This window comes from Pongo abelii, chromosome 8, assembly GCF_028885655.2.
Source record: "Pongo abelii isolate AG06213 chromosome 8, NHGRI_mPonAbe1-v2.0_pri, whole genome shotgun sequence".
Classification (NCBI taxonomy): Eukaryota; Metazoa; Chordata; class Mammalia; order Primates; family Hominidae; genus Pongo; species Pongo abelii.
In genome coordinates, this window is record NC_071993.2 from 33,571,265 (window position 1) to 33,582,636 (window position 11,372).

The 11,372-nt window shown below is 40.0% G+C and overlaps 1 long non-coding RNA gene across 2 annotated transcripts; it reads left to right on the forward strand.

Moving 5' to 3' along the window:
* The first annotated feature begins 75 nt into the window (after positions 1 to 75).
* Positions 76 to 6,917, forward strand: LOC134761989 (uncharacterized). Of its 2 annotated transcripts, XR_010141395.1 has the most exons (3): positions 76 to 1,900; positions 2,700 to 2,792; positions 4,953 to 6,917. It is a non-coding gene; the product is annotated as an uncharacterized LOC134761989 (long non-coding RNA). The 2 variants fall into 2 exon arrangements; XR_010141396.1 differs by having other exon boundaries at positions 2,700 to 6,917.
* Positions 6,918 to 11,372: the final 4,455 nt, after the last annotated feature.

An 11,372-nucleotide genomic window follows, 5' to 3' on the forward strand; every position in this document is an offset into this window, starting at 1 on the left:
AGGGGCGGGAGGAGGGGACTCGGCGGCCCAGAGCCGCCCCCCGGCAGGAAACCAGCCGCTGCCCCGCCTCCTCTGCGCGTCTGATCCCGCTCCCGAGGCCGCCGCCGCCGCCCTCTCCCTCCGGAAACGCATTCCTCTCCCGCCGAGTCAGCCCGGCCCGGGGCTAGGAGGAGGCGGAGGAGGAGGCAGGAAGCACGACCAGGACAAAGGAACCGGCCGCGCGGGAGCGCGCCTGAGGGAGGCCGCGGAGGGCAGGGCAGGGCCGGGACTGCGTTGAGACAGTCGCCGTGCCTCAGTTTCCTCCTCTGCGAAGGGCGGGAGGAGTCGGACGCGCCCTAGAGCGCCGCGCGTTCCTGGTGTAGCCTGCTGGGCCTGTGTTCTTTAAGTTCCGCTTCCTCGGAGCCGCGCGTCCGACCCTCGCTCCCGTTTGTCCACTGATGTCCCGTTTCGAGCCCGGGAGATCTTGCATCTCGGAAGCCCCCTGAGTCCCGAGGCAAATCGGGACCATGAGCCCCCCTACCCTGCAGGGCTCCATGGGGCCAAAAACCACGTGGTCCTTCTGGAAGGGAACTGGCTAAGCCAGGACTGCTTTTCTGGAGTGATAATGTGCTTGCCTGTGTCTAAGAGAAAGGTGAAGACTTGGGAAACCCATGGGTGCCACGAAGGGTGGTGAGACTGGGGAACGTTTTAGAAAACCTGGTGAGTTGGGTCCTGCTTTTGATAGATTTATCTGGAGGTACCTTTATGGGGAACAGGGATGAGAAGGAAAAGCTTCTTCCTGAGGAGTACAGTTTCTGTTTCACCTCTTTAAAAAAAAAATTTTTTTTGAAGATGGGGGCTGGAAACAGAATGTTTGAAAGAGAAGGAAACATTCATTGTGAGAATGGCTGGACGCATGTCGATTCGATGATTGAAGTCTGTACCGGCCAAAATCATACTGAAACCCAGTAATTCAGTATGTGCTGCTGGCAAGCTGCTATCCTGGTAGCAGAAAATGCTGTGGGTTCCACTTGGTGAGCTGCAGCACCCTGTTGGGAAAAGAGCTCAAAAATTACCAGATTTATGAAATAGAAATGTTTCTCTTGCAGGAGATTAGGGACTGGAACGCCCATGTGGCTGCTGCCAATCAGTATAAGAGAAAATGAAGCGATCACATCTAAGAAAATTTGCACATTACTTACCAGCAAAATCAAAACTATTGGTTAGCCAATCTGAAGACCTCTAGGAAATGAGCACCATTTTTCCTACTTAATAGATGTTCAAGCTTAAGAGGCTAAATGATGTTCCTATATTATCTCAATGGTCAACTGCCATTAGAACTCAACATTCTTGAATTTTAAAGGTATCGGTTTTACCATTGTTCAGAATTCATCAGAATTGGCCCAGTCTCAGCACAGAAAACTGTATAGTTCAAAAGCATAATTGGTCCATGCGTGATTTGCACTACAATTTCCAGAATTTTTTTCCCTGTACGTGACTGGTGGAGGCACTTTGCTGCAAGAACATTATGAGATTTACATATGTAGAACTCTAAACTAAATTAGTTCCTCCAGGACAATTTACTGAGCTTTTTAACACCATCGTCAAGCACTGTTGCGAGGACAGATAATAGGGGCTCAGATAATATCTGATAAATGAATAAATGGGTCCTTTTGCTCTCCTGGGACCGGGCTAGAGCACTTGACTAAACTGATGTATGAGGTAGCAATTTGTGTACAGAAGTCATGAGTTTTGAGGAAAAAGAAATTAAAGAAACATGTTCTCTAAAAACTGCAGTCATTGGTCAAGAATACGAGTCTACTTGTGATTTCATACAAATAATGGGTGGACAGTGAGCTATGAAATTTATGAATACTCTAAGCAAAGGTTGGTCAGCATACGTGCTAAACAGGAAATCCTGGTAAGTAGGAATAGTGCAAGCCACATTGCTATCTCTTATCATGATATTAGGTTGGTGCAAGGTCTACCAGATGTCTCTTGCCTTCCCATGTGTAAGGTCAACCAGATAGCTCTCACCTTTCCATGTCTAAGGTCAACCAGAGGGTGCTTGCCTTCCCGTGTCTAAGGTGGACCAGATGGCTGCATGCACCAACCTAATAGAACATCATAAGTATCTTGAATTCAAGACAAATCCATACCTTACCTACACTGTCTCCCAATTATTATCAATTGTCTTCTGCCATCTCTTAAGTCATTATTATGTCAAATAATTAAAGTCGGTGTTTCCTTTAGTTTTGTCACTGGTGAGACTACTACTTGCTCTTCAAAATGTATCTTTATTCATCTAACATTTTCCAAAGTAAAGTTTCAAAGTTGCTCAGCAAGAAAGACGTTATTGGATGCCTAGGTTTGTATTAGTTTGACTTATATTATTATTAATTAGCACCCCTTTTAACTCTCAAAAGTATGTCCTAGTATAGATGATAATTTATATGATCACTCTATAAATAAGAGTGTCCAGATAATAAGGAATAAGAAGAATAATTTTAGAAATTCAAAGGGGATTCATAAGGATATATTGCAAATCAGGTTCCAGGTTTATAGGTGAAGACTAATTTCAACGTTGGTGATAATAAGGGGAAAATGAGTTGCAGCATTGGGGTGAGTATGAAGAATTAGGCAGTTGCTGTGTGATGAAAATGTCCTACTGGGAGATTTTATTAAGAAAAAAATCTTATTTTTTTTTTTCTTAATAACAGTACCCTGGCTGATCAATGGGACTTGGATTTTAAATACCATTGTATAATAAATGTATGTGATGGCTTTGGAGCAAATTGATTGACAATGGCTAGGTAAGTCTTCAGCCACTTTTCTAAGGACTGTTTCTATAGACTAACCTAGATATATTTTTCTCATCTGTCACTTCCAGTTACTTTGAATGTAACTCCTTCTTTAAACATTAAACAAAGAAAAAGATGAAGGGATAGGGATGGAAGGAATAGAGGTCTCTGATAACATCCTATAATACTAACATAGAAGTGCTTCTGAATCATGAATAATTCCATTCCTTTACCTGAGAAACTAAAATCACTGTTTTAAAATGTGAATCTGCTACTCAGGAGGCTGAGGCGGGAGAATTGCTGGAGACCAGGAGTTTGAGACCAGACTGAACAACGTAGTGAGACCACCCCCGCCCCTGACCCCCGGCCCCAACTAAAAAATAAGGAATAAAATTAGCCAGGTGTGGTGGTGCATGTGTGTAGTCCCAGCTGCTCAGGAGGCTGAGGCAGGAGGATCACTTGAGCCCAGGAGCTATGATCATGCCACCATAGTCCAGCCTGGGCAACACAGTGAGACCCATCTCTAAAAATGTGAATCTGTGTGTATTGGTGTAAAGCAGCCCTGGGAATTATTGACATTTTGAAAAACAAGAAGGGGTGAGACAGTCCTGCCAGTTCCTCCTTTTTCAGTCTCCATATGTATAAATAACATGCAAATAGTCATATAATGCAGAGAAACTGGAAGTGTATTGAATTTGCAACTTTTTTTTTTTTTTTTTGCTTGAGGGCTTCAATTTAGTGAGCACTCCTCAATACTCATAACAGAGTATTGCCAGAGGAACTGTAAAAAATTAAGTTTGCTGTCAGGCAACCAGCAATTGACTAGGTATGGCATGTATCAGTGTATCCACCAGGCAGTACTGAGGCTTCATTTCTTTGCTTATTTGAAAGTAAGGTGGAAAATGGCACAACAGCCTGACCTGATTTGCAATGTGTCCCTTAGAGCTTAGGCTAGCCATTCAGTCTTTTCGTTTTCTAGGTAACTAACAGTGGCTGGACTATGGCTTTGAATATGGGTCACAGATGAGTAAGCCTTCCTCAACTGGTTCTGCTTCCTGTTTTCCATATATAGGGGCCCCATTTTTTCCTTTTCAAGTCCACACAGCATTGCCTCCAATGGGTGTGAGCATTCCTTACCAGCATTCAGATGCTGAACATTTTTAACAGCCTACGGGGAACAGTGTTTTAGGCAGCTCTTTTCAAATACTGAGTTCCTTCAGCTGTGGAAGAGAATGTCCTTCCCAAATAAGAATAAAAAAAAAGCCCAATATAAGCAATTGAATAGCACTGGAGTTATTTTTAGGAACCAGGGTCACTCACTACAGGAAATGATCATGTTGCCAACTCGTTACAGCTAGTGACTATAAAAAATATTATTTATTTTCTCATTTAACTGCATCTTGAGGAAAGTTAGCAGTTGCAATTTTAAGTTAGGAACAGCTCAATTTCAGGCCAGATTCATTAGGGAGTAGGAAGGATACCTTTCACTTAAAAAAAGGCATTTGGGGTAAGTAAGAACACCTCCCCTGCACCTCCCTCCTGCCCTCCAGCACAATGCTCAAATTAATCCCCACAACATATTATCTTAGGCAGATTCTTGCTTCATGCTTATGAATGGGATATCATGAAACCCCTAAAATTCTAGACAGAATTTTACTTATACATATATACCTGCATTGCTGTGGTTTGAATGAGATCTTAACCACAAAACATTAAGAATAACTATTTTAAGCACTTACACGATTAGTTCTTTTATAGACTACATGCCTAAACAAATGTCATTGTGGTTGCCCTGGAACTGTGAGTTGTATATTGATTAGTTTTATCTAAAACAATATTTAAAACATCAGATAGTGCTTCCAAATATTTTCTTATGACATGATTTTCACTGCATGTTATTTAACCTGCAAGAGGTAGAACAGAAAAAGCAGAATCTTTCGTGATCAAACCGCACAACTAAAGAGTGTGCTGTTTATGTCTACTTTTCAAGGTAAGAAACTTCAAAGAGAAATGAACTTTTAATTTCAAATTCCAATTTACATATTAGGACTTAAATGACTTCAAATCATATCTAAAAATCACCATAACTAAAACCATTGTAAATTTTTACTTACATTGAGAATAAAAATAAATAAATGTTAAGTATATTTCCTAATAATATTTGCCATGCAGCGTTTGGAAGAGCAAGTCCTGTGACGCTTCTACTTTAAGATTTCTGCATTGTTGTTGGCTGATGTCATAGACTGTTCCCTCTATGATCACAAGAATTCCCTATTTAGAACTGCTTATGGCTGCCCGTTGGGTAATGTTTCAAGTTGAAAGAATTTTGCATTTTGTGTTATTGTACTAGAATGAAATAGTCTTAATCTGAAAAGTTTTGATGGTTAAACTCTTTAATTTTTTGTATTCCTGACTATTTTCTTCATTTAGCTAAGTTTATACCAAAGTCCTTAATTACCCTTCTCCTTTTATGATAAAAATACATCCTTCATTATCTATAATTTTCCAGTGGCTTCCACATGCCAAAAACGTCAACTACACAATTTTTCTCTTATAGTCAGAACACTGGCTTGTGGAAATGAAGCTCTTCATTGGAAATTTCACCAGTAAATGTTGTTGATGTGTGATCTCTAGCTTACAGAATAGATGGAACTGCATTCTTAACATTTAAACAATTATCCTCTGATTAAATAAATTCAAATACATCTAAGGAGTAGAATAATCATCAGTTTTAAATAAAAGTTAGACAAGTTTAACAAGATGCCCAATGTGTTGCAGTACATAATCCTTTTCGTGAAGTTTTTTTTTTTTTTTTAAGAGACGAATTCTCGCTCTTGTCACCCAGGCTGGAGTGTAATGGCGCGATCTTGGCTCACTCTGCCTCCCAGGTTCAAACGATTCTCCTGCCTCAGCCTCCCGAACAGCTGGGATTACAGGCGCCCACCACCATGCCTGGCTTTTTTTCGTATTTTTAGTAGAGATGCGTTTTCGCCATGTTGGCCAGGCTGGTCAACAAAGTAATTTTAATAGTATCCACATTTGACCGGGCGCAGTGGCTCACGCCTGTAATTCCAGCACTTTGGGAGGCTGAGGTGGACGGATCACCTGAGGTCAGGAGTTTGAGACCAGCCTGGTCAACATGGTGAAACCCTGTCTCTACTAAAAATACAAAAAATTAGCTGGCCATGGTGGCTCATGCCAGTACTCCCAGCTACTTAGGAGGGTGAGACGCAAGAATCGCTTGAACCTGGGAGGCAGAGGTTGCAGTGAGACAACATTGTGCCACTGCACTCCAGCCTGAGTGACAGAGTGAGACTCCGTCTCAAAAAAAAAAAGGTACCCACATTTTATAAGCAAGGCAACTGAGACAACAGATGTTAAATTGCATAACTGTTAAGTTACGGAACCAAGATTGGAACCCTGTCAGTCTGGCTCCAGAGTCTGGAATTTATTCTCTCCACTTTACTGTCTCTGATCTCTTGTATAATTTTGCACAGACAGTGTCTGCCCTGTTCTAGCTCCATTGTGACTAGGCAAGCAAGTCTGTAATTCTGGTGTTTCAAGAATAAGAAGTCAAACCAGGCACAGTGGCTTGTGCCTGTAATCCCAGCTACTAGGGAGGCCGAGATGGGGGGATCACTTTAGCCCAGGAGTTCAAGGCTGTGATGCATCCCTTCACTTCAGTCTGGGTGACAGAATAAGATCCTATCTCTAAAGAGAAAGATTGTTTTTATTATTTTTTTTTTTTTGAGATAGAGTCTTGCGCTGTCCCCAGGCTGGAGTGCAGTGGCATGATCTCAGCTCACTACAACCTCCACCTCCCGGGTTCAAGCGATTCTCTCGCCTCAGCCTCCCGAGTAGCTGGGACTACAGGCGCCCATCACCATGCCCAGCTAATTTTTGTATTTTTAGTAGAAACGAGGTTTCACCATGTTGGCCAGGCTGGTCTTGAACTGCTGACCTCGAGTGATCTGCCCACCTTGGCCTCTGAAAGTGCTGGGATTACAGGAATAAGCCACCGCGCCTGGCCAAAAAATTGTTTTTAAAGAATGAGAAGTCAATCTGTCTGCATGTGTGAGCCATGATCTCCAATATCGATATTTTCAATAGTAATAAAGTGTTTTCATCTCTGTGTTACTCCTTGTCTGTCTCTTAATTGACACAGAACTGGGTGGTGTGGGAGTGCTATTAGGCCCCCTTGATCGCTCAACAACTATATGTACATACATGGAAAGAATGATATGACATTTTCAGAGTTATATGTCATTACAAACAGGCATGGCTAAGATTTTTCAATTGTCATTCCAAAATTTGTCAACTACCTATTTTTTGTCAGAGACCTTAAAAATTCTATCTTTCCTAAAGGCAATGGCCATATCTTACGTGTTTGTATGCCTAACACAGTGCTTTGTGTATACAATTATGTTGCTCTTCTTTGCGTTTAAAATAAAATCACCACCCCTCTTCTTTGACCTCATCTAAAAACATCTCCGCCTTGTCTACTATATTTTAATCACACTGACCTTTCTATTCCATAACCTCATTAAATTTATTCCTATGTTGGAGTTTCTGTCCTTGCCATTTCCCCTGTCTTAAATGCACTTTACATGACTACTTCTTGTCAGTCAGATCTCAACTTGACTATTACCTCTGTAGAACTCCTGTTACTTAATCCATATATGAAAAACCCACAGTTAACCTCATACTCAATGGTAAAAGACTAAAAGCTTTTCTTCTAAGATCAAGAACAAAACAAGGATGCCCACTCTCACCAATTTTATTCAACATAGTTCTAGAATTCCTAAGCAAAGCCATTAGGCAAGAAGAAATAAAAGGCATGCAAACTGGAAAGGAAAAAGTAAAATTGTGTCTGCTGGAAGACAACATGACTTATACGTAGGACACCCTAAACATTACACATATACAAGCTGTCAGAACTAACAAATCAGTTCATCAAAGTTGCAAGATACAAAGTCAACACACACACAAATCAGTTGTGTTTTTATACACTAATAAACAATCCCAAAAGGAAATTCAGAAATCAATTCCATTTACAATAGCATCAAAAAGAATAAAATATTTAGGCCAAAGAGGTGAAAAACTTGTACAGTGAAAACTATAAAACATCACTGAAAGAAACTAAAGAAGACAGGTAAGGAAAAGATATCCTGATGGATGGACAGACTTAAGATGTCAATATTACTGGCACTAATCTACAGATTCAATGCAATCCTTACCAAAATTCCAGTGGCATTTTTGCAGAAATATAAAAATTTATTCTACAATTCATATTGAATCTCAAGGGACCCTGAATAGCCAAAACAATCTTGAAAAAGAAGAAACACTTCTTAATTGCAAAACTTGTTACAAAGCTATAGTAATCAAAACAGTGTGATAGTGGAATAGAGATAGATATATAGACCAATAGAACAAAATAGCAAACCAAAAAATAAACCCTCATATATATGGTGTGGTCAAATAGTTTTCAACAAGGGTGCCAAGACATTTTAGTCCCCTCAACAAATGGTGCTGGGAACATTGGATATTCACATGCGAAAGAATGATATTGAATCCTTGCCTTACATCATGTATAAACAAAACAGATCAAAGACCTAAACTTAAAAACTATGAAACTCTTAGAAAACAACATAGGGAGAAAGCTTCATGGCATTGGATTTGGCAAGGATTTCCTAGATATGACACCAAAAACAAAAACAAAAACCAGGCACCAAAAGAAAAATACACAAATTAGACTTTACACTTTTTTTTTTTGTGATGGAGTCTCACTTTTGTCACTCAGGCTGGAGTGAAATGGCGCAATCTCTGATCACTGCAATTTCCGCCTCCTGGGTTTAAGTGATTCTCCTGCCTCAGCCTCCCAAGTAGCTGGGATTACAGGTACCTGCCACCAGGCCTGGCTAATTTTTGTATTTTTAGTAGAGATGGGTTTTTACCATGTTGGCCAGGCTAGTCTTGAACTCCTGACCTCAGGTGATCCTCCTGCCTCGGCCTCCCAAAGTGCTGAGATTACAGGCGTGAGCCACCACACCTGGCCTAGACTTCATAAAAATTTAAAAATTCTGTACATTGAAAAGACAATCATCAGAGTGAAAGTGCAACATGCAGAATAGGAGAAAATACTTGCAAATCATATAATTCATAAGGGTATGATGTTCAGAATATACAAAGATATAGAACTCAACAACAAAAAAATTAACAACTCAATTTAAAAATGGGCAAAGGACTTGAATAAACATCTCTCCAAAGAAGATAAACAAATGGCCAAGAAACACATGAAAAATGCTCAACGTCACTAATCATTAGAGAAATGCAAATTGAAACCACAGTGAGATACCACCTCACACCCATAAAGACAGCTGTTATTAAAACAAAATAAAACAAAAACCCAGAAAATAACCAGCACTGGTGAGGATGTGGAGAAATTGGAACACTTGCGCTCTGTTGGTGGGAGTGTAAAATGGCTCAGCTGCTATGGAAAAGAGTATGGCGGTCCCTCGAATAATTGAAACTAGAATTACCATATGATCCAGCAATTCCACTTCTCATATATACATAAATAAATTGAAAGCTGGATCTCTAAGAGGTATTATGTTCACCCGTGTTCATAGCAGCATTATACACAACAGCCAAAGGGTGGAAGCAACCCAAGTGTCCATTTTGTTTGTCCATAAACAAAATGTGGCACGCACATTCAATGGAATATCATTCAGTCTTAAAAAGGAATGAAATTCTGACACGTGCTACAACATAGATGAACCTGAGGACATTATGCTAAGTGAAATAAGCCAGTCACAAAAAAAAAAGACAAATACTGTATGATTCCACTCATATGAGGTACCTAGAGTATTCATAGAGGCAGAAAATGGAAATGTGATTGCCATGGACTGAGGGACTGGGAGAATGTTATTTGATGGGTACAGAGCTTTGAAATATGCAAAGCATCCTGGAGAGTGATTGTACAACATGACTGTACTTAACACTACTGAATTGTATACTTAAAACTGGTTAAGTTGATAAATTTTGTTATGTGTATTTTGCCACAATTTAAAAAAATACCTATTTCCTACTTTGGTACATTGAGAAGACTTAAAAACACTAATAACTCAGAAACAATGAGCACATCTAGTATCAAAATTGTGGTCCATTGGAAATACCAACCAGGTGCTTGGAAAATCATGGATTTGAAACTTGAAATAGGAAATGAATAAGATGGATTGTGTGTGCGTGTGTGTGTGTGTGTGTGTGTGTGTGTGTGAAACAAAGAGACTCTTTAAGATTAGTTTGGTTATATTATAAGAACATGAGGCCAGCTTGAAAAGACTCTTCTGCTGTCCAAGATGAGAAATGGAACATCTAAGAGGAAAAATGACGGCAATTTATTCAAACACATTAAATTTATAAAAACTCATGAGTTCATTATTTTTAAAAAGTAAAAACACATAGAAAAGATTTTTTAAAAACCAGTGAACAGGCCAGGTGTGGTGGCTCACACCTGTAATCCCAACACTTTGGGAGGCTGAGGTAGGCGGATCACTTGAGGCCAGGAATTCGAGACCAGCCTGGCCAACATGGTAAAACCCCATCTCTAGAAAAAATACAAAAATTATCTGGGCATGGTGGCACATGTCTGTAATCCCAGCTACTTGGGAGGCTGAGGCAGGAGAATCACTTGACCCCAGGAGGTGGAGGCTGTAGTGAGCTGAGATCACGCCACTGCACTCCAACCTGGGCAACAAAGGAAGACTCTGTCTCAAAAAAAAAAAGAATGAATAAATGAAAATATGAAGAGAAAAAAGGATTTAAGAGACATAACTATTAAATGCAATAAGTGGAACTTATTTAGATCCTGATTTGAACAAACCAAGTATAAAAAGACATTTATGAGATAATTGGGGGAATTTTGAATATGGACTGGATTTTACATTATATTAATAAATCATTACTTTTTTGCTGGTATTGTGAGTATGTAAGAAAATGTCACAGTTTTTTAGAGAAATAAGGATAAAATGACATGAAAAATGATAAAAATAACCAGAAATCTCAGAGAGATAAGAAGAAAAAGTTGAATGAAGTAACCATGATAAAACATTAATAATTGCTGATCTCGGGTGATAGACATATCATGGTCCATTACATGTGACTCTACTTGTGTGTGTATTTATACATTTTCATAATATGGAGTTAAAATTATATATTACAAATGCTGCATTTTAAATGTACAGAAATTAGGCTGGGCACAGTGGCTCACACCTGTAATCCCAGCACTTTGGGAGGCCAAGGCGGGCGGATCACCTTAGGTCGGTAGTTTGAGACTAGCCTGGCCAATAGAGCAAAACCCCATCTCTACTAAAAATACAAAAATTAGTCGGGTGTGGTGGTGGGCACCTGTAGTCCCAGCTACTCAGGAGGCTGAGGCAGGAGAATTGCTTGAACCTGGGGGATGGAGGTTGCAATGAGCCGAGATTGAGTCACACTGTACTCCAGCCTGGGTGACAGAGCGAGACCCTGTCTCAAAAAGAAATAAAAATAAATGTACAGAAATTAATACGTACTACATGTCAACATTTCAAC